Source organism: Euleptes europaea, chromosome 3, assembly GCF_029931775.1.
Source record: "Euleptes europaea isolate rEulEur1 chromosome 3, rEulEur1.hap1, whole genome shotgun sequence".
In the NCBI taxonomy this organism is placed as follows: domain Eukaryota; kingdom Metazoa; phylum Chordata; class Lepidosauria; order Squamata; family Sphaerodactylidae; genus Euleptes; species Euleptes europaea.
This window is the reverse complement of record NC_079314.1, coordinates 18,069,820-18,089,994: the sequence shown is the minus strand read 5'-3', so window position 1 is coordinate 18,089,994 and position 20,175 is coordinate 18,069,820.

Below are 20,175 nucleotides of genomic sequence, written 5' to 3'. Positions count from 1 at the left end.
TAAACAATTCTCCCATCGTTGTTATTGCTGATACACTGTGGTTAATTCCTATGCCGAAGGAAGAGGAATTATTCACCGCTGAAGCAAGCACTTCCTGTTTAGGTAAGGAGAAGATTTGGACACACAAGGGGGCGGGGACCTGGGGAGAGGGGTTAAGATATGATAAAGAAATGATAAGTAGGGAAATAGTTACGCCACTACAATGCATCCAATTTACACCATGCAAATTAGACCAAGTTCAACCTCCTGCCCATTCACAATGCACACTGGAGAATGGTTCCTAGGTTCAATACCTGGCATCTCCAGATAGAAAGATCAGGGAGTGGATGGTGTGAAAGACCTCAACTCGAGACTCTGGAGAGCTGATGCCCATCAGAGTAGGCAATACTGAATTTGATAGATCAACGGTCTGAGTTGATGTACAGCCATTTCATGTGTGTTCTTGTCAAGGAGAGTGGCAGTGGCTCAGTGGTAGAGCATCTGCTTTGCTTGTAGAAGGTTCCAGGTTCAGTCCCCGACATGACCGGTTTAAAAGGTAGGCTAGTAGATGATGTGAAAGACCTTCACTATAAACCTCGGAAAGCCACTTTCAGTCAGAGTAGACAAGACCGCTACTCAGGACAATGAAGAACTGCTGCCAGTCGGAGTGGGCAATATCCGGATAGACCAATGGTATGACTCTGCAGAAGGCAGCTTCATGTGTTCATGGCGGTCTTTTGGTCCAATATCAACCTATCTCACAGGGCTGTTGCAAGAATAAAATTTGGGGCAGGGAGGTTTTGCATGTTGTGGAGGAAGAGTAAGATTAAAATGGAGGCTTATTATGACATCTGTAATATTTGTTTATGACGTGGATATCCTGATTTTCCTCCGTCTTGGAGCTAGAGGAGGTATATGTGGGCTCGATCCCCTATCCAGCCAGTGTCCAGACTAGGGCTGTCAATTTGGTTCCATCTAAACTGAAAAACAGCTGAATTTGCCCCGATTTGGCGGTTTACAGTTCGGATAAAACCAAAGTAAAAAAAGGTGGGAAAAGGACTCAGCGAGTTTGGAGAGACACCAAATAAATTCATGCAAATTCAGGGTCCCCAATCTGCCTTTTCCCGCCTTTTGGAAAGAGCCCCGAGAAGGGGTGGGGGTGGCTCTTTAAACAAATCCGCGCTGCCAAAACCTTGGCAGCGCGGATCTGTTTAAAGACCCACCAGCCCTCGAGAAGGGGTGGGGGCTCCCGAGATATGTTTAAAGATCTGTTTAAAGACCCACCCGCCCCCCTTCTCGAGGCTCCCGAGAAGGGGTGGGGGACGGGGGTGGGTCTTTAAACTGATCTGTGCTGCCAGCCTTGGCAGCGTGGATCAGTTTAAAGACCCACCCCCCTTCTCAGGAGCCCCAAGAAGGGGGGCGGGTGGGTCTTTAAACAGATCCACGCTGCCAGCTTTATTCAGCCGAATTTATTTGGGAACGCCGAATTTCATTCCGAATTCCACAGATCCGAATAGGGGGAGTTCGGACTTTGGCATTTCTCAAATAAAAACGGGCCGAATTTTGCCGAATCTGAATTTTGCCGAATTTTTTTTTCAACAGCCCTAGTCCAGACTCAGATCTGATTAGCTTCACCAAAGGTTGCAGTATCATATGCTTTTAGACCATCATAACAAAGCGGTCCCTTCATCTCATGTCACTTCTGTGCCCTGAATTCCCACTAAATTCTCTTCCATAAATGTAAAAAAGTCTTAGCCACTGTTAACCTTCATTAGCATATAATACATAGTTAGCCCCAAATTACTGGAGGAAATATGAAAATAGTCCCACTCCACGCTTCATAAGGACACCACAGGGGTGGTCTTAACCAATGGGTAGCAGTGGTAGCTGCCCCAGGCCCTTTGCTTGGAGGGCCTCAACCACCCACGGCCCCACTCACCCCTGACAGAGGAGGGAAAAGAAGAAAAAAGATCAGGCCCTCGCTGCCAACACTCACACCCATCCTGTCTGGGGCTTGGGCCACCAGCTTGCAACAGCAGCTGCTCACACCAACCCCATCCAGGGCTAGGGTAGTGGGAACAGTGCCTGCTCCATGTGCCTGCTCTCTCCGAGGCTGTCAGCTTCTGGCGACGGCTTCTACCCACCTTGCATGAGGTGAGGGCCATTCCTTGCTTGGTCTTGGCAAGGGGGGTGGGTAATAGATGACAATGATTTCAGAGACCCATCCTGGCCTTTTGCCCAGGGCCCCAGAATCACCGAGACCACTCGTCACACATATAGTGCTACCATGTGAATTTTACGATGAAATTAGAACAAACACCATTTCCCCTCTGCAATCTCGTTTCAAGCATCTGAACTATTTTCTGGAGGGGTACGGAGTTAGCCCTGGTCAAACTATTGCTTGAGGATAAGGAGGCTGCCGTATCCCATGCAATGGCAAAATTCTGCTTTTTATCTTTTTAAAAAAATTATTTTTTGCGCTTTTTTATTATAAACATTTAATCTTACAATAAAAGAAAAAGAAAAGAAAAACCCAAAATATAACATTACTATTAAAAATAAATACTAATGATACAAATTATTAAAAATAAAAAAACTGAAAGCAGTGCTACTAATATAACTAAAATGCCCGTAGCACGTAACCAAGAAATACTCTAACTATTTATCTAAAATCCGTATGATTATTACATCACTGCCTCTGTACAATTAACCCACTGGAGTATTTTTTCCATCCCTGAAATTGTAAAAATTCCAGAGAGCATCCAGATCTTCAGTATTTTTGTTGCTATTATAATACGTCAACTTAATTAAAGTATCTTTAACTTTGTTGAGCCAATTATTTAAGTCAGGGAATTTATTGCTTTTCCAATATCTCGCAAGATTTGTTCTAGCAGCTGTTAACATATCTGCTTTTTATCTATTAAGAAGATAAACGCACTCACAAGTAAGGAGGTGGATTAATGGCCTTACATTCACAGTACTAACATATATCGTAGCTGAGGTTCACATACTTATGATAGTTATATAGCTATCCTTAGCCTATTTATTCAATCAAGGTTTTTAGATTTTATACAATTTTCTTCTTTTTCTTTTTTTTACAACTGTGTGTGTGTAAAGTGCCTTCAAGTCGCAGCCAACTTATGGCGACCCCTTTTGGGGGGGTTTTCACGGCAAGAGACTAACAGAGGTGGTTTGCCAGTGCCTTCCTCTGCACATCAACCCTGGTATTCCTTGGTGGTCTCCCATCCAAATACTATGACTGTAATTTGTATGTTCGCTGGTCTTAGACTGTAACAATAAAGATTGACTGAGACCACTCCTGTGAACACAAGACCATCCCTGATGGATCAGAACAAGGTCCATCTAGTCTAGCATCCTGTGGCCAGCCGTGGTGGCCAGCCGCAGGTACTTCTGGAAGGCATGTTGTAGGTTCCTGGACATTCAAAGATATACCTCCTCTGAACAAGGAAGTTCCACTTAGCTTTCCTGTTCCCATCAGCTCTTGCACCTCTATGTGAACATACTCTTTCTCCACCCTAAGCAACCCATCTGACTTTCTCACACAAGGTCCATCAGCTCTGTAGGGCCAGGGGGTTACAACTCGCCTTCCTTTGCTTTGCCATAATTCTGCAACAGAAGAAGAAAACAGCTCTTTCTTACCCACCCAAAACTAGACCCACGAGGTCACAAAAGAAGGAAACATACCCATACGCTTGTAGGCTGAGAGGATAGCTGACTCAGAAGGCTATCTACAGTGAATACTTACAACAATTCTGATACAGGAGGAAAGGCCAAGTACCGCTAAATATCGTCACGTAAGATGAAATGCGCAGTGCCCTGGCAGTCTGAGAAGTAATAAGGGTTTCTTTAGCTCTTTTCTCCCTGGCACATGCACACGTGAGCATATGTGTTTCCTCCTAAGTCAGACACCCATACTGTCAAGGTCAGTATTGTCTACTCTGACTGGCAGCTGTTTTCCAAGTAGCTGCAGAATTATGCCTTTTTTTCCCTTGGCAGGGCTCTTCATTTTATTGATTTTGTTTATTTATTTCATTTATAGTCTACCTTTCTCCCCAATGGGGACCCAAAACGGTTTACATGTTTCTCCTCTCCTCCATGTTATCTTTACCACAACCTGGTGAGGTAGGTTAGACTGAGAGTGTGACCAGCCCAAGGTTACCCAGTGAGCTTTCATGGCAGAGCAAGGATTTGATCCTGGGTCTCCCAGATCCTAACCACTATACCACACTGGCTGTCATAATATATGTGCAAATATTTGACAGTCACAGCATCTCCATACTAAGAAATGCTTCATCTGTTGAATTTCTGCCTGTTTCAGGAGTTCCGTCAGGGACATGAAAATTAGAGCAGTAACCGAAGACTGGAAAACTGCGGAACCAATTCTAGATTTTAATAGAAGTATTTATTTATTACATGCTACTATCTAACAATACTGAAGTTATTTTGGGGGTGCAGGAAGATGAAATTTCACTCTTCCATTTCTATATTTTGGAATTCCAATATTTTCTATTCATTGACTTTTAAGTTATAAATGAATATTCCTATTTTCAGGTTGTTTCCAAGCCTCCCTTTCACTGTGAATACTTAAATTTTGGTGACAAGGCCCAATCCCTCCGAAAATCTGAAAATTCGGATATTGCTTTAGAAATCTACATTTTTTAAATTTCGGTTTCTTCTACAGAACAGAACTCCTTAAGCATTTTGTTGTACTTTATTGAGAAAAAATTGACAGGAACAGATAAGAGAAAATTCTCAGATATCAAGGATTAGAATAGAAACCCCTATTTCAAAATCTAAATTTTTAAAATTCATCAAAAGACAAATTTATACAAAGCTTTAATAGTACTTCAGTATCAAACTATCCTAAATCTAGAATACACAAGTCTACAGTTCTAAAGACACTTTATTGGGAGAAAGCTGAATTGAATAACATGTGCCTTATTTCTGAGTAGACCTGCCTGTGATTTCCCCCCTGTGTCCCTTTCCTTCTCCTCTTTGCAGGGCTGCCAAGAAGAGTAACTGTGGGGGCAAAATTCTGAGGTTCTTTCAGTACCATCCTAAGCAGTTACCTCCTCCTACATCCATTGAGGTCCATGGCCTTAGTAGGGTATAACTCTGTGTAGGATTGCATTAGTCTCCTTTTGGTCCTAGGAAACCATGAAATCAGGTGATTTCTTTTTAGATAATGTTTAATTGAATCTGGGAGGGTTATAATGGTGGCTCCAGCAGCCCCCTCCTAGTCCATGATGACCCCTGCCCCGGTAATCCAACTACCTACCCCCAGGGATATTTTGCCACAAACACTTTGTCATGACACTTACTTTCTTTCCTTACCCCTTCCCAAGAACATCCTTGTTATGAACCGAGAATGCCTTATACCCTCCCCCAGATGTGGAACAATGATGATAATAATAATAATAAAACACCAGTGATTAATAAACAGCTCAACTCTTACCCCAAACCAGGCATAACATCACGAGTGAACCCTTCTAGCCTTTCACTCACCTGCAGTCCCTGATGGAGGAGCACAGGATGGAAGATGCTTGGATGTTGTTGTCTTAAGAGCAGGTGAGTAACTGGTACAATCGTTACCATTTAAATGCCCGGAGAGTAGGATGGCCTTGGCCCATTCCCTGCTTGACGCCTCAGAGCTGTGACTCAAAGCAATGGCTCTACCTTCTGATCTCTGCTCCAACAAGGTGTTTAACCTGCCGCTGGATCCACCCCCCTCCGCCTCTGCACATTTATTCCTCTTGCAGTCTTGCCAGTGGGCATTTCCATGCAGGCTCGCCCCAGGGCAACATGAGGACTAAAAGACATGCCTGAAAGAAGAGAACCTCTGTTGCAAGAAGCGAGTCATTCTTGGGCGAGGGGCGGCCGTGGTGATGGCACTGGGGGATGTCTGCAAATCAGCACCCTTAAAAAGAGAAACCTGAAATGCAAGCTCTTCGGCTGCTAAGGAGAATCCAGATCCTTCGCTTCTCTGTCAGACAGATAATCCACCCTGGCTGGAAGTATTCATACACATATCCATGTTTCATTTCATCTTGAAATGTAACTGTGCAGTAGACAAGAGCTGCCAACCTTTGAACCCCTATAGTAGTCCCCTTCCTGACCTGGATAGCCCAGGCTACCCTGACCTCCTCATATCTCAGAAGCTAAGCAGGCCCTGGTCAGTATTTGGATAGGAGACCACCAAGGAAGTTGACAGTTGCTACACAGATGCAGGCAATGGCAAACCACCTCTGTTTATCTCTGGCCTTAAAAAAAAACCCATGAGGGCTCTCCATAAGTTGGCTGTGGCTCAATGGCAAAAAAAAAACAGTAGCTACTGGTGCTGGCCAAAATCCTAGAGCTGATTCCCTCTTCTCCAATCCCCTTGATTTTGTATTGCCATACTGTAGCGTCTGTGCTATGATGGCGAGGGGCCGTGGCTCAGTGGTAGACCATCTGCTTGGCATGCAGAAGGTCCGAGGTTCAATCCCCGGCATCTCCAGTTAAAGAGACTAGGCAAGTAGGTGATGTGAAAGACCCCTGCCTGAGACCCCGGAGAGCCACTGCCAGTCTGACTTTGATGGACCAAGGGGTCTGATTCAGTATAAGGCAGCTTCATGTGTTCATGTGTACCCTGACCACTCCCCCCGATTCAGTGAGAAAATGCACACTTTCAGACACAAGAAAAGAAGCATTCCGACAACATCATGTCAGGAAACGGTAGGTTTTTTTTTCCTGGTTTGACAAAAATAAGGGGTTTGGGGTAAGGAAAGAATGGGGCTGTTCATAATTTGTACAGGAATGGGCGATGTCGTGGGGAAACGGAAACAAAGCACCCAAATTCTACTCATCCTACTCTTCCGTTTGTATTATTCTAAGCTGAGGATTGGGGGGAGGGTGTTGGTTGTCCACAGGCCTTGCGGGGGCTATTATACTACAAATGAGCGCCATCTGTTAACTCGGAATTTTTACGGAAGTTTTACGGGGCCAAAATATATTGATATTGACGTTTCACCGATTTTATGTGACTTTATTGTAATTTGGGAGCCCCCCTGAGCCCGTCTGCAGCCGGGGAGTGTGGGCAGGATATAAAAGGAATAAATAAATAAATAAAAGTTGGGTGGCTGAAATGGGGGAAATCCACCATGTGGAATCAGCCCAGATGGTCATGTCAAGCTCCATGCCCAGAGGAGCTTCCACCTGTTGATTTCAACAGCTCAGGCCTTTGTGAAAAGGATAGGACCAGGTAGGGTTGCCAAACTCCAGGTGGTGGCTGGAGATCTACGGCTATTACAACTGATCTCCAGCCAATCGAGATCAGTTCACCTGGAGAAAATGGCCGCTTTGGCCATTGGACTCTACGGCATTGAATTCCCTCCCTTCCCCAAACACCGCCCTTCTCAGGCTTCGCTCCAAAAACCTCCCGCCGGTGGCGAAGAGGGACCTGACAACCCTACTCAGGTGGCGTCCTTCGCCACGCAGCCGTTGTCTAACTAGCATTTGTTTCTGTCTAGTTGGCCACCATTCTGCAAACTGATTTAAGTCAGGTAACTTGGGTCATTTTATCAGAGCAGGGGGAGAGTAGGAATCTCAAACAAACAAAAGACCCCAGAACTTCTATAAACTGCAATTTGAGAGAAGCCGTGTTAGTTACAGTCTTATAAAAAAAAAAAACTTGTTGAGGTTGGTAGGGTAGATATGCCCTCAGGGAGTTTTCCTGCAGTCATCTGGGTCACAGTATCCTGGTGGTGCTAATTTCCTGCCTCATCAGCTTGGAGCGAAGTAATCGTCCATATCCCAGTGGCACACATTGTATCCAGCCCGGTTTGGGCTATTCAGCAAAAGTTGCTTGCAAGCACAAGGTCAGCCCAATTCCAGTACTGTACAGGCTGTTAGTTAGGGTTGCCAGCTCTGCATTGGGAAATACGTGTAGATTTTCGGGGTGGACCTTGAGGAGGGTGAGGTTTGGGGAGGGACTTCGATGGGATTTAATGCCATAGAGTCCACCTTCCAAAGCGGCCATTTTCTCCAGGGGAACTGATCTCTGTCACCTAGAGATCAGTTGTAATAGTGGGAGACCTCCAGCCACCACCTAGCCCCGGGCCCCCTCACTTTCAATCTTTAGGAGGCAGTTGAAGACAACTTAATTTAGGACTGCATTTGTATGGTTGCCATCTCCAGGTTGGGAAATACCTGGAGATTTTGGGGGCGCAGCCTGAGGAGGGCAGGGTTTGGAGAAGGGAGGGACTTCAATGCCATAGAGTCCAATTGCCAAAGCGGCCATTTTCTCCAGGGGAACTGATCTCTGTCGCCTGGAGATCAGTTGTAATAGCGGGAGATCTCCAGCCACCACCTGAAGGTTGGACAAGAGAAGACACCGCACGAGGCTCACATATAAAAGAACTTACTCAATGCTTATATCTGTGTGATCAAAATCACTCAATTGTAATTAAATCATATAATATGACACAGTTGTAATTTCACAGTAACAATAAATATTCGTATGTACAAAATAATGGAAAGAATTACTCACAATTAAAATGCAGTACAATTGCCCTGACCTGGATGGCCCAGGCTAGCCTGATTTCATCACATCTCAGAAGCTAAGCAGGGTCAGCCCTGGTTAGTATTTGGATGGGAGACCACCAAGGAATACCAGGGTTGCTATGCAGAGGAAGGCACTGGCAAACCACCTCTGTTAGTCCCTTGCCATGAAAATCCCCAAAAAGGGGTTGCCATAAATCAGCTGCGACTTGAAGGCACTTTACACACACGCACACAATACAAAAGTATACACTTCCAGTGAAATGCAACAATACACCTGACACACGTAGCCACAGAGGCTGCGGTGAAGTATCCAGCAATTAATGAGCTGCATTCTTTTATATGTGAGCCTCGTGCTGTGTCTTCTCTTGTCCAGTACATTTTGCAGCATAGGTGTTCTACTTTTTTCTACCCCCTGGAGGTTGGCAACCCTATGCATTTGATTCAGTGTGAGTCTTAAATTGTGACTTTTAAATTCTGATTTTTATTATTGTTATTTTAAGCCACCTTGAACTCTGTAAGGAGGAAAGGTGGCCAAGACACGTTCTAAAAAAATTAATATCATGGTCAATAATGTCTACTCTAAATTGAAGTCTGACTAGAGGACTCTCACATCACATCTTCCTGTTCCTTTTAACCTGAAATGCCAAAGGTTGGACCTGGGACCTTCTGCATGCCAAGCAGATGCTCTACCTCTGAGCCACAGCTAGGGTTGCCAGGTCCTTCCTCATCACCGCCAGGAGGTTTTGGGAGCCGCGCCTGAGGAGGGCGGAGTTTGGGGAGGGAAGGGACTTCCATGCCATAGAGTCCAATTGCCAAAGCGGCCCGTTTTCACCAGGGGAACTGATCTCTATCAGCTGGAGATCAGCTGTAATAGCAGGAGGTCTCCGGCTGGTACCTGGAGGTTGGCAACCCTAACCATAGCCCTTCACCATAGCACGAGATCTGACACACTACGGGTTGTTCCATTCGACACAGCACATGTGACACCAATTCCGCCAACCACAAAACATTTTGTCGATCATTTTTGAGCCTACTACAGCAATAGTGTATACAGATAATAACAACCGTTGTAGTCTGGGGGAGGTGCTGAGTCATGATTTACACACCCAGGGCCTACACAAAGTCCTACGCTTTGATGTTCCGGTTGTGTAATGTGGCCAGAAACATTCAAGAAAGTGGAAGCACTGGTCATTTCTTTTCCTGCTACATAAAGGACAGATGTTCAGCGTCAATGAAGGAGGTAAGAATGATCCGGGAGGGAAACCCTTTTGTCTCTAGGCAACAGTCTCAGCCCTATCTTGGTTCAGGACTGTAGCTCACTGGTAGAACATCTGCTCGGCACGCAGAAGGCCCCAAGTTCAATCCTCAGCATCTCCAGTTAAAAGGATAAGACAGGAAGTGATGTGAAAGACAATACTGACCTTGACAGACCAAGGGTCTAACTCGGGATAAGGCAGCTTCATGCTTCCAATTGAGCACTGTTTGGAAGCTTAGCACAGGTTTCCCCAATGAGGAGGTCAAACACATATCTTAGAAACCCTTTGAGGTAGGCTAGGCTGTGAGTGTGTGACTGGCCACAGATCACCTAGCAAGTTTCCATGGTAGAATAAGGATTCAGAGGTTCGCGTACCCTAGTCCAACACTCTAACCACTATGCCACACTAGCCCTGGCATGATTAGGGTTGTCAGGTCCCTATTTGCCACCGGCGGGAGGTTTTTGGGAAAGAGCCTGATGAGGGCAGGGTTTGGGAAGGGGAGGGACTTCAGTGCCATAGAGTCCAATTGCCAGAGTGGCCATTTTCTCCAAGGGAACTGATTTCTATCGGCTGGAGATCAGTTGTAATAGCAGGAGATCTCCAGCTAGTCCCTGGAGATTGGCAGCCCTAGGCATGATCCTGAGAGGATGGTTAAAAAAAGCCCCCCACCCATCATCTGTTGTGGTACAATCCATCCTAGCGCCTCTAAACTGTACTTATTCCACTGTTTCATGCCTAGATCCAACCCCAGATGTGCTTGTCCAGATTTCTCCAAAGTGAGCCTCTGAAACACGACGCCTGGGGGACCTTGGCAGCTCCAATGCTTATTTGAATCACTAGGACCCACAATGAATTGTCCGTTTCACCTAGGGTTGCCAATCTCCAGATGGTGGCTGGGGATCTCTCGCTATTACAACTGATCTCCAGGGGATAAAAATCAGTTCCCCTGGAGAAAATGGCCACTCTGGCCATTGGACTCTACGGCGTTGAAGTCCCTCCTCTCTTCAAACCCTGCCCTCCTCAGACTCCACCCCCAAAGTCTCCAGGTATTTCCCAACCCGGAGCCTGCAACCCTAGCTTCTCTTGATGCTGAATCAGTAGGAAAAAACCCAAACCCACTTCTGTAACCAAATGGCATCGTCTTCTGGCCGAAACGCGTTTGGCTTGTGGTGACAGACATCCACTGTAGGAAAGACCCCAGAAACAGGGAGCAGCTAGGTGGATGAAGTTGTTTAAGACAACTGGCTCTACGCCAGGTATCAGTGTTTGGAAACTCCCGGTGTGATCCAGATGCAAAACTCGAGGGGGGTACTCAATATGGACTGGGGCCGCAGCCCTGGAGGGGGGGGGTTAACTCTTTCTGTTTCTTTGCCATGATGTTTCACTTATCAGAAATGTTTCCCCACCATGGCTTAAAGCACTGGGGTAGTGTTGCCAGCCTCCAGGTACTAGCTGGAGATCTGCTATTACAACTGATCTCCAGCCAACAGAGATCTGTTCCCCTGGAGAAAATGGCCGCTTTGGCAATTAGACTCTATGGCATTGAAGTCCCTCCCTTCCCCAAACCCCACCCTCCTCAGGCTCTGCCCCAAAAACCTCCTACCGGTGGTGAAGAGGGACCTGGCAACCCTACACTGGGGAGGGGGGGTGGAATTCTGGCCAGGAAAAAAGCACTGAGAAATTAGCTAGCCCTCCTCCCCCGTGGCTGTTTTGTGCAGCTCAGTTGCCTACGGCAGGATCTGAACACAGATCCTCAGCATCATGTGCTGCTTGCCTTTTTAGATGGCACCTAGAAGGAGCTACATATTCATTTCAAGGAGGTGTTTAGATCACAACACGCCTGGCGGGAGGAAAAGGCAGTGAAAGATGCCGACCGGAATCGGGGTGTTGTAATCGCCTCTCAAAGGTGCTGGTACGCTAATCACAAGAGGTCCACTTAAGGGCAACCGAGGAAGGGTTCAAGGAAGAACAAAAGACCCGGAAGAGAAAAACAACAACCCAGAACATTGTGGGTGACTAAGGACAGGCAAGGCGGGCAGCTCCACCTCCATGTTTCTTAGAGAAGGTTGACAACACAGGAAAGATACAGATGTTAACTGCTGTCAGCCCGAGGCCCTGTTGCCACATAAGTAGGTTCGGAAGATAATATTTTAAGCTGTGAGCAAAGAGGGTGTGAATAAAGTACATAATCTTTTGGGGAGCGGCTGGTGGCTTCTGCTGATGGCAACATCTCTTTGGAGAATAGGAAGCCCTCGTATGGAAATCTGCTCCATTGCAAACAGGCTGGCATCGGACGGATGTAGCACTATGGCATCGGAACCAGGCCAGCCGGTGCTTCTCGGCGTAAACCCCTTTCCTCCATTACTTTTTACCACACGTGCCCAGGAGAGCACACTACACACTAGACAGTCCTCCTGATACAGGCGGTTGCCATTTTGTCCGAAAGGAGCAAAATGTATATTTGCAGCCTCAGTAAAAGAAGACCACTGAGGAAGGCCAAATAGGTAGGGTTGCCAAGCCGAAGATCTCCTGCTATTACAACTGATCTCCAGCCGACAGAGTTCAGTTCACCTGGAGAAAATGGCCGCCTTGCCAATTAGACTCTATGCCATTGAAGTCCCTCCCCTCCCAAACCCCACCCTCTTCAGGCTCCGCCCCAAAAACCTCCCACTGGTGGTGAAGAGGGACCTGGCAACCCTCCATATAGGCTGAAACGCGTTTGGCTTGTGGTGACAGACATCCACTGTAGGAAATGCCATTGTGCTATTTTAGCGGGTTTTAAATAATTTTAATCTTGATATAGCGCTTCTAATAAATTATATATTTTCATTATTTATATTTTTTCATCCCACCCAACCTTGGGTAAAGGTAAAGGTAGTCCCCTGTGCAAGCACCGGGTCATTCCCGACCCATGGGGTGACGTCACATCCCCACGTTTCCTAGGCAGACTTTGTTTGCGGGGTGGTTTGCCAGTGCCTTCCCCAGTCATCTTCCCTTTACCCCCAGCAAGCTGGATACTCATTTTACCGACCTCGGAAGGATGGAAGGCTGAGTCAACCTTGAGCCGGCTACCTGAAACTGACTTCTGTTGGGAATCAAACTCAGGTCGTGAGCAGAGCTTTTGACTGCAGTACTGCAGCTTAACACTCTGCGCCGCGGGGCTCTTCAACCTTGGGTACGCAACAACTATTTGCAGCCTCAGGACATGTATATTGATTATTTGTTTACTTCATGTATACCCCCGCCTACAGCATAGTTCTCCTATCCTCCATTTTATCCTCACAACAACCCTGTGAGCTTCCATGACAGAGTGGGGATTCGAATGGTGGTCTCCCAGGTCCTAGTCTGACGCTCTAACCACTGCACCACACTGGCTCTCACTCATACCAGAACCGTGATTTGGCTAACTAGGAAAAATGAGGAGAAAGGGGAATTGTGAGGGAGAGGGAGGGGTGTCCTAATGAAAGCAGTGTCAAGAGGCAGGAGGGGAAGGAATGGGGGTTGGGTTGACAGCTGCACCTCAAACATGGGGGTCGTGGGCATCATTTCTATCTGTTCTCATACTGTTTGCTACTGCTGCTATGGAGGAGGAAAAGTTTTATGCCCCTGTGGGGATGCAGCCCTATTAGGGTTGCCAGCCCAAGGCTGACGACCAGCGAAGACGTGCCCGGGAAGGGGGCCGCGCTTGTGACATCATGCTGCAATGATATCACTTCTATTGATATCATTGCATAGGGCAACACTCTAACATTTGTCCAACACTCTATGGTTTAACCATAAAGTTTGGGGCAAATGCTGGAGTGTTGCCCAATACAATGATGTCACTTTATTATTCATTCATTCATTCATTCAGCTTTCTATCCCACCCTCAATCCCCAGCCAAGGCCGGGCGCAGAGCGTGTAACAACCATCAATCACAATACTACAGTAAAACCATAATATTTAACCATTAAAACTCTTAAAACATACAATACATTAACCATTAACCCTTAAAATACAATAATATAAAATTACAACAGATGGCGCTCTATCAAATTTGAGGGGAGTGGACATGTTCATGGAGGAGAGGGGCATTCATGGCTACTAGTCAAAATGGATACTAGTCATGCTGCATACTTATTCTCTCCAGGATCAGAGGAGCATGCCTATTATATCAGGTGCTGTGGAACACAGGCAAGACGATGCTGCTGCAGCCGTCTTGCTTGTGGGCTTCCTAGAGGCACCTGGTTGGCCACTGTGTGAACAGACTGCTGGACTTGATGGGCCTTGGTCTGATCCAGCATGGCTTTTCTTATGTTCTTATGTTCTTAAATTATAGTGGCCACTGAAGGCCCAGTAATGTAATAGATAGGTAAGGTGGGGGAGAGGGTTGGGACATTCGGGTCACTCCATAAGTGATGTCATGGTGTTGACCCAATGCCACTCATTCTCCATTTCCCCCAGTATTTTCCCCTCACCACCCAGCTGGGAGATGGCAACTTACCTGTTCATTTGGCAGCAGCCATTTCTAGGAGGGAGCCAGCTGCCAACCATGGGTAGGGTTGCCAACCTCCAGGTACTAGCTGGAGCTCTCCTGCTATTACGACTGATCTCCAGCCTATAGAGATCAGTTCACCTGGAGGAAATAACCGTTGGCCATTGGACTCTATAGCATTGAACTCCCTCCCCTCCCCAAACCCCGCCCTCCTCAGGCTCTGTCCAAAAAACACCTGCCGATGACGAAGAGGGACCTGGCAACCTTAACCATGGGACCCACCAAGCTAGGGCCTTGCCCACTTCACTGAAACATGTGGCAGGTGCCACATTGGGGAACAATGGTTATAGGTGATATGCAAAAGAGCCACACGTGGCTCCCATGCCACTGAGTTTCGCTGCTCTAACCACTACACAACAATAGGACATGCGCTTGGTAAATTTAAATTATGGAAAATTTAAAATATGCACAACGGGTTTGTTTTACAGTGCTATCCTAAACAGAGTTGCACCCTTCAAAGTCCATTGAAGTCAATGGGCTTAGAAGGGTGTAACTCGGTTTGGGATTGTCATCCTCTGTTAACGCAAACCTCTGTTTCTGTGGTCACAAAATGCTGTAGCAATACATGGAGGGATAAACAGAGATAACCCCTTCATAGCAACAGGACCATTCAGCATCTAATAATGGAGCAATTCCAGCCATGGAATATTACAAAATCAGCCATCATTGTGGTTAATTTATAAATATTTGTAAAATCAAGCCCCCTTCCCCACATTGGTCGCATAGTCATCTGTGATCATCCAAAACGAAGGCGCTTACTGTGGCACAGACATACATAACCTTAAAAAACAACAGGAATGAAATATGCAATGTTTGTTTGGGCTACCATTTCATTCATATGCAGAATTATGCAGACTCATCAATTAAGCAGTTGATCTGTTAAAATGTGCACAGTGAATCATTGAAGGTAGCGATTTTCCATTTTGGTACCAGCATGTGTCAATGAGTCCATCAATATGTTTCCTGGTGCCCGCTTGCTTCTTCCAGCATGGTGTAGCGGTTAAGAGTGGTGGTTTGGAGCAGCAGACTTGAATCTGGAGAACCCGGTTTGATTCCCCACTCCTCCACATGAAGCCAGCTGGGTGACCTTGGGCTAGTCACAGCTCTCTTTGAGAGAGCTATTCTGAGCAGCCTTCTGGCGCAGCTAGTGTGATTATTTAATTCTGTATTAGACTGCTACTATTGCATCTACAAAGACAAATTATTTAATATTTATGAAGATTCCAGCTGATGAAGCTGCAATTTTGCAGTGAAAACGCTTGAGAGCTTCCGGACCGCGTTACTGTTGACTTCTTCATCCTTACCCAGCTTTCCTTGTGCTACTTTTTTGAAGAAACAACCTAGAGATAAGACTTTTATTTACCTTGGAAAAGACTTTCCACTCTGGACTTGCTTGTATATATAGATTCACCGTTGTTTTCACTTGTTTGTAGATGTTACACGTCTTTCACAATATATGTTTGCATAGCTTGCTTGAGTATTGTTTATTGTGCTTGGTTTGAGCCCAGTACTATATTTCCACTACTATCCTAGTAGTGCATTATTTCTAGTAGTGCATTTATTTAGTAGTGCATTATTTCATAATATGTGCATATTTCTCTCAGCCAGTACCTGGAGGTTGGCAACGCTACCCACCTACCTCACAAGGTGTCTGTTGTGGGGAGAGGAAGAGAAGGTGATTGTAAGCTGGTTTGATTCTTCCTTAAGTAGTAGAGAAAGTTGGCATATAAAAACCAACTCTTCTTTTTCTTCTTCCCCAAAGCAAAGAGCCAGTTCTCTTTGTTGGAGTAATGGGTGCTTCAGAAGAGCCCGGGAGGAATCACCATTGGGTATGCAGGGAGCACCAATTCGAAAATACCTTTCACCATTGTCGGAGGATCTTTGCCCTGGTGCCACTCAACTTTTGTGAATCCTCCCAACATTTTGTTTGGTCCCAGCCTTCATGTGGCAACCATTTTGTGATTGGTCCTACCCAGAGTTGGCAGGCCCATGGCAGAAGTGGGCATCCTCAGCCCTCAGCTCCGGTTTCCCACTGCTGCTGTGAATGGCGGCAGGAGAATGTTTTCATAAAAATGGCTGTTGGGCTGACAGCATGATGTCCTCTCTAGGAGTCACCAGAAACACAGTGTTTTTACCATAGAATTTCTTGTGATTCCTAGAGAGGCATGACAACCCTTTGGGTTTTTTCAGAAGTGACATCACACCATTACCAACAGCCACCTCCCTGTGTCTGTGCCATCCCCAGTCTCCCATGGGCCACATCTGCCAACCCTAGTCCTACCGCCCAAGGCAGCCATTCTGTTGTTGTGCCAACTGCTTGTAATCAAATTTCTAGAAGTGCCCACAGGTTTAACAAGGTTAGGGATACCTGATATAAGATTTCTTTAACTGAGAGACAGCCCCAGGGAGAAGTGTGCTGAACATACAGAAAGAGATTCGATGTAAAAACCAGTGGCTAAAGAAGAACCCGGAATCAAATCACATTCAGCAGCTTTATGGCTCAATTTTCTGCTTGGATAATACTGCAAAAATATTAGTTTTTAGGGTGTATTTTTGATCATGCTAGGTGCTTCGTGGCGCAGAGTGGTAAGCTGCAGTACTGCAGTCCAAAGCTCTGCTCACGACCTGAGTTCGATCCCGACGGGAATCAGTTGCAGGTAGCCGGCTCGAGGTTGGCTCGAGGTTGACTCCGCCTTCCATCCTTCCGAGGTCGGTAAAATGAGAACCCAGCTTGCTGGGGGTAAAGGGAAGATGACTGGGGAAGGCAATGGCAAACCACCCCGCAAACAAAGTCTGCCTAGGAAACGTCGGGATGTGACGTCACCCCATGGGTAAGGAATGACCCGGTGCTTGCACAGGGGGCTACCTTTACTTTTACCTTTTTGGGTGCTTTGATCATGTGACTGCTTTAATTACTTTAATAATGCATGGTTCAAATCTCTCTTTTTTTGGTGGTACAGTTGTAGGGTGGCCACTGGCCAGCTCCGGGTTGGGAATTACCTGGAGAATTTGGGGGCAGAGCCTGAGGAGGGCAGGGTTTGGGGAGGGGAGGGACTTCAATGCCATAAAGTCCAATTGCCAAAGCAGCCGTTTTCTCCAGGGGAACTGATCTCTATCACCTGGAGATCTGTTGTAATAATGGGAGATCTCCAGCTACCACCTGGAGGTTGGCAACCCTATACAGTTGGAATGCATTTTCTTAACTCTGAGTTGTTTTCTGGGTCAGGCTGGTGCTCCTTTGGTTTTTCTGGTGAGCCTCTGTACATTTCCCTTTCCTTGAGGAGTCAGGGGAGTGTTTTAACCTCTCAACGACCCTGCGAGGTAGGTTTGGTTGTGAGATAGGGCCTGGCCTGAGGCTACCTGGTAAACTTTAGAGCTGTGCAGGGTTCTGAGAATGAATTTGTACCGTTCAAATGCTGCCCCGCAGCTACTGCTGCACCATGGCAGGAGCTTGTCTGGAGTGGTGCAGCTGAAAACCTCTCAGTTTGCTCTGCTTGGGACTGATTGGCTGGGAAGTTCGCTCATCAACTTGATGCTACCGTATCATTAAAGATAATCTAGCACTGACTCACAGGATGGGTTTAATTATTTTCTCTAATTGCAATGGCACAAAAAAAAAATCCTCAGCAGCATTTAGCAGGACAGCTTCATGAATATTCACACTGTTTCTTATAGTTGTTAACTACATGCTTATGTTTATTTCATAACCATTCTTTACATCTGACTTTTCAGGACCTTTTCTGGGTAAAGGCACCAGTGTCTCCCAGAATCCCTTGAGGTGTTGAAGAGGAAGCCTTCCTCCAACTTAAATGGGTCTTCTGTCGGAGGCAACGCATTTAAGTTGGAGGGAAGCTCCTTTCGGCTGGAAGAAGGTTTCAACACATGAACACATGAAGCTGCCTTATACTGAATCCCAGACCCTTGGTCCATCAAAGTCAGTATTGTCTACTCAGACTGGCAGCGGCTCTCCAGGGTCTCAGGTAGAGGTCTTTCACATCACCTCCTTGCCTAGTCCCTTTAACTGGAGATGCCAGGGATTGAACCGGGGACCTTCTGCATGTCAAGCGGAGGCTCTACCACTGAGCCATGGCCCCTCCCTTTTGCTGAACGGGGTGGGAGGATGCAGGCCAATGTTTCTGGAAAGATTCCAGTAGTGCCAACAGCTTTGCGATGGCAATCAGCACCATCTAGCCTGTTGTTCTAAAACTATGAATCTCCCCTGGGGTGTGAGAAATCCTGGCTTCCTATTCTGACAAACTGTGCCCAGAGGAATAGGGTTGCTGTCAGAGATGGTGAACACTCCTCCTTCAGATCACAAACTGTGAACCCTCAAAGAAGGTTTCCTTTAAATCAGGGGTGGGAAACCTTTTTTCTGCCAAGGGCCATTTGGATATTTATAAAATCATTCGGGGTCCATACAAAATTATCAACATAAAAATTAGCCTGCTATATTTGGTCAAACATTTAGCCAAGAGGCAGGACCGGAGACGGCTCCAAGTGTCTGCCACATAGAGCGACTCGCTTTTGAGCTCTGGTGTCCCCAGCTGGGCCCAAGAGATTCAGGCAGGGCAGCATCCTTCTGAGCTAGAGATCTACCAGGACCCATGAAGGGCCAGACCAAATGATTTCGAGGGCCTTATACGGCCCCCGGGCCTAACGTTCCCCACCCCTGCTTTAAATCGATTGCTTGAAATTGTATTAAAGGGTGTTGAAAATGTGTTGTGCGAGCATGATCTTGTTCTGCTTTCTCATGGCTGCCTTTGTCCCTCTTCCCTATCCACGACTTGCACAACCCACCAGATGGGAATAAAATTAACTTACAAAAGAAAAACTTACATTGGTTGTTGCCTGCTGGGGAAGTGGTGGTAGTGGTGGTGGTAAGGAGTTGCATGGCTTGTCTCTCCATTATTTCAGTCTTTTCCATATTGCCTGACTCCCAAAACTGAGCATGTCCATGTTCATTGAATGTTCTCAATTGGATCAGAAAACCAAGCCTGTTCAAGATCACTGAATGTTCTAAAATTGGGTCACAAAACTGAGTGTGTTCACTGAATGTTCTAAATATGATCAGAAAACCAAGCATGTTCGTGTTCACTGAATGTTCTAAATGGATAGCAAATCTGAACATGTTCATTGAACGTCCTAAAATGGACTCACAAAACTGGACAGATTCATATTAATTGAAGGTTCTAAATTGGATTGCAAATCCTCTGCATGTTCTCATGCTACCACTTGGGTAAAGTAGTTTGAGCAAATAGATTTTGATCACATGCCAACATGAGGAATGCTGCTGATTAATACCAGAGGCTGCGCATGTGCAATAGACACATAGACTTGAAACGACATTGATTTTAGTATATGTGCTGCCAAAGCGAGCATGAAACAACATTGATTTTAAACCATGCATGATCTGCTCATCTTACAACCATGGGGTGTACATAAAGCAAGCCAGAAACATTGTAAGACTGTACTAACAGTGGCTGCTTGGCCATCTACCTTGCTGAATGCCACTAACTGTCCAGATAACAAGATTGCTGATTGCTTAAATTGTAAACAAACAATTCATGCCAACAAATAATCAGATATGTATTATGCTTCTTTAAGTGCCCAGGTGCATTGCCCTAACCTGGATAGCCCCAAGCTACCCTGATCTCATCAGATCCTGCAAGCTAAGCAATGTTGGCCCTGGTAAGTATTTGGATGGGCAATCTCCAAGGAATACCGGGGTCGTGACGCAGAGGCAGGCAATGGCAAACCACCACTGAATGTCTCTTGCCCTGAAAACCCTAAAGGGAAGCCTGAAGTCAGCTGTGACTTGACAGCACACACAAAAAATGCCCAGGT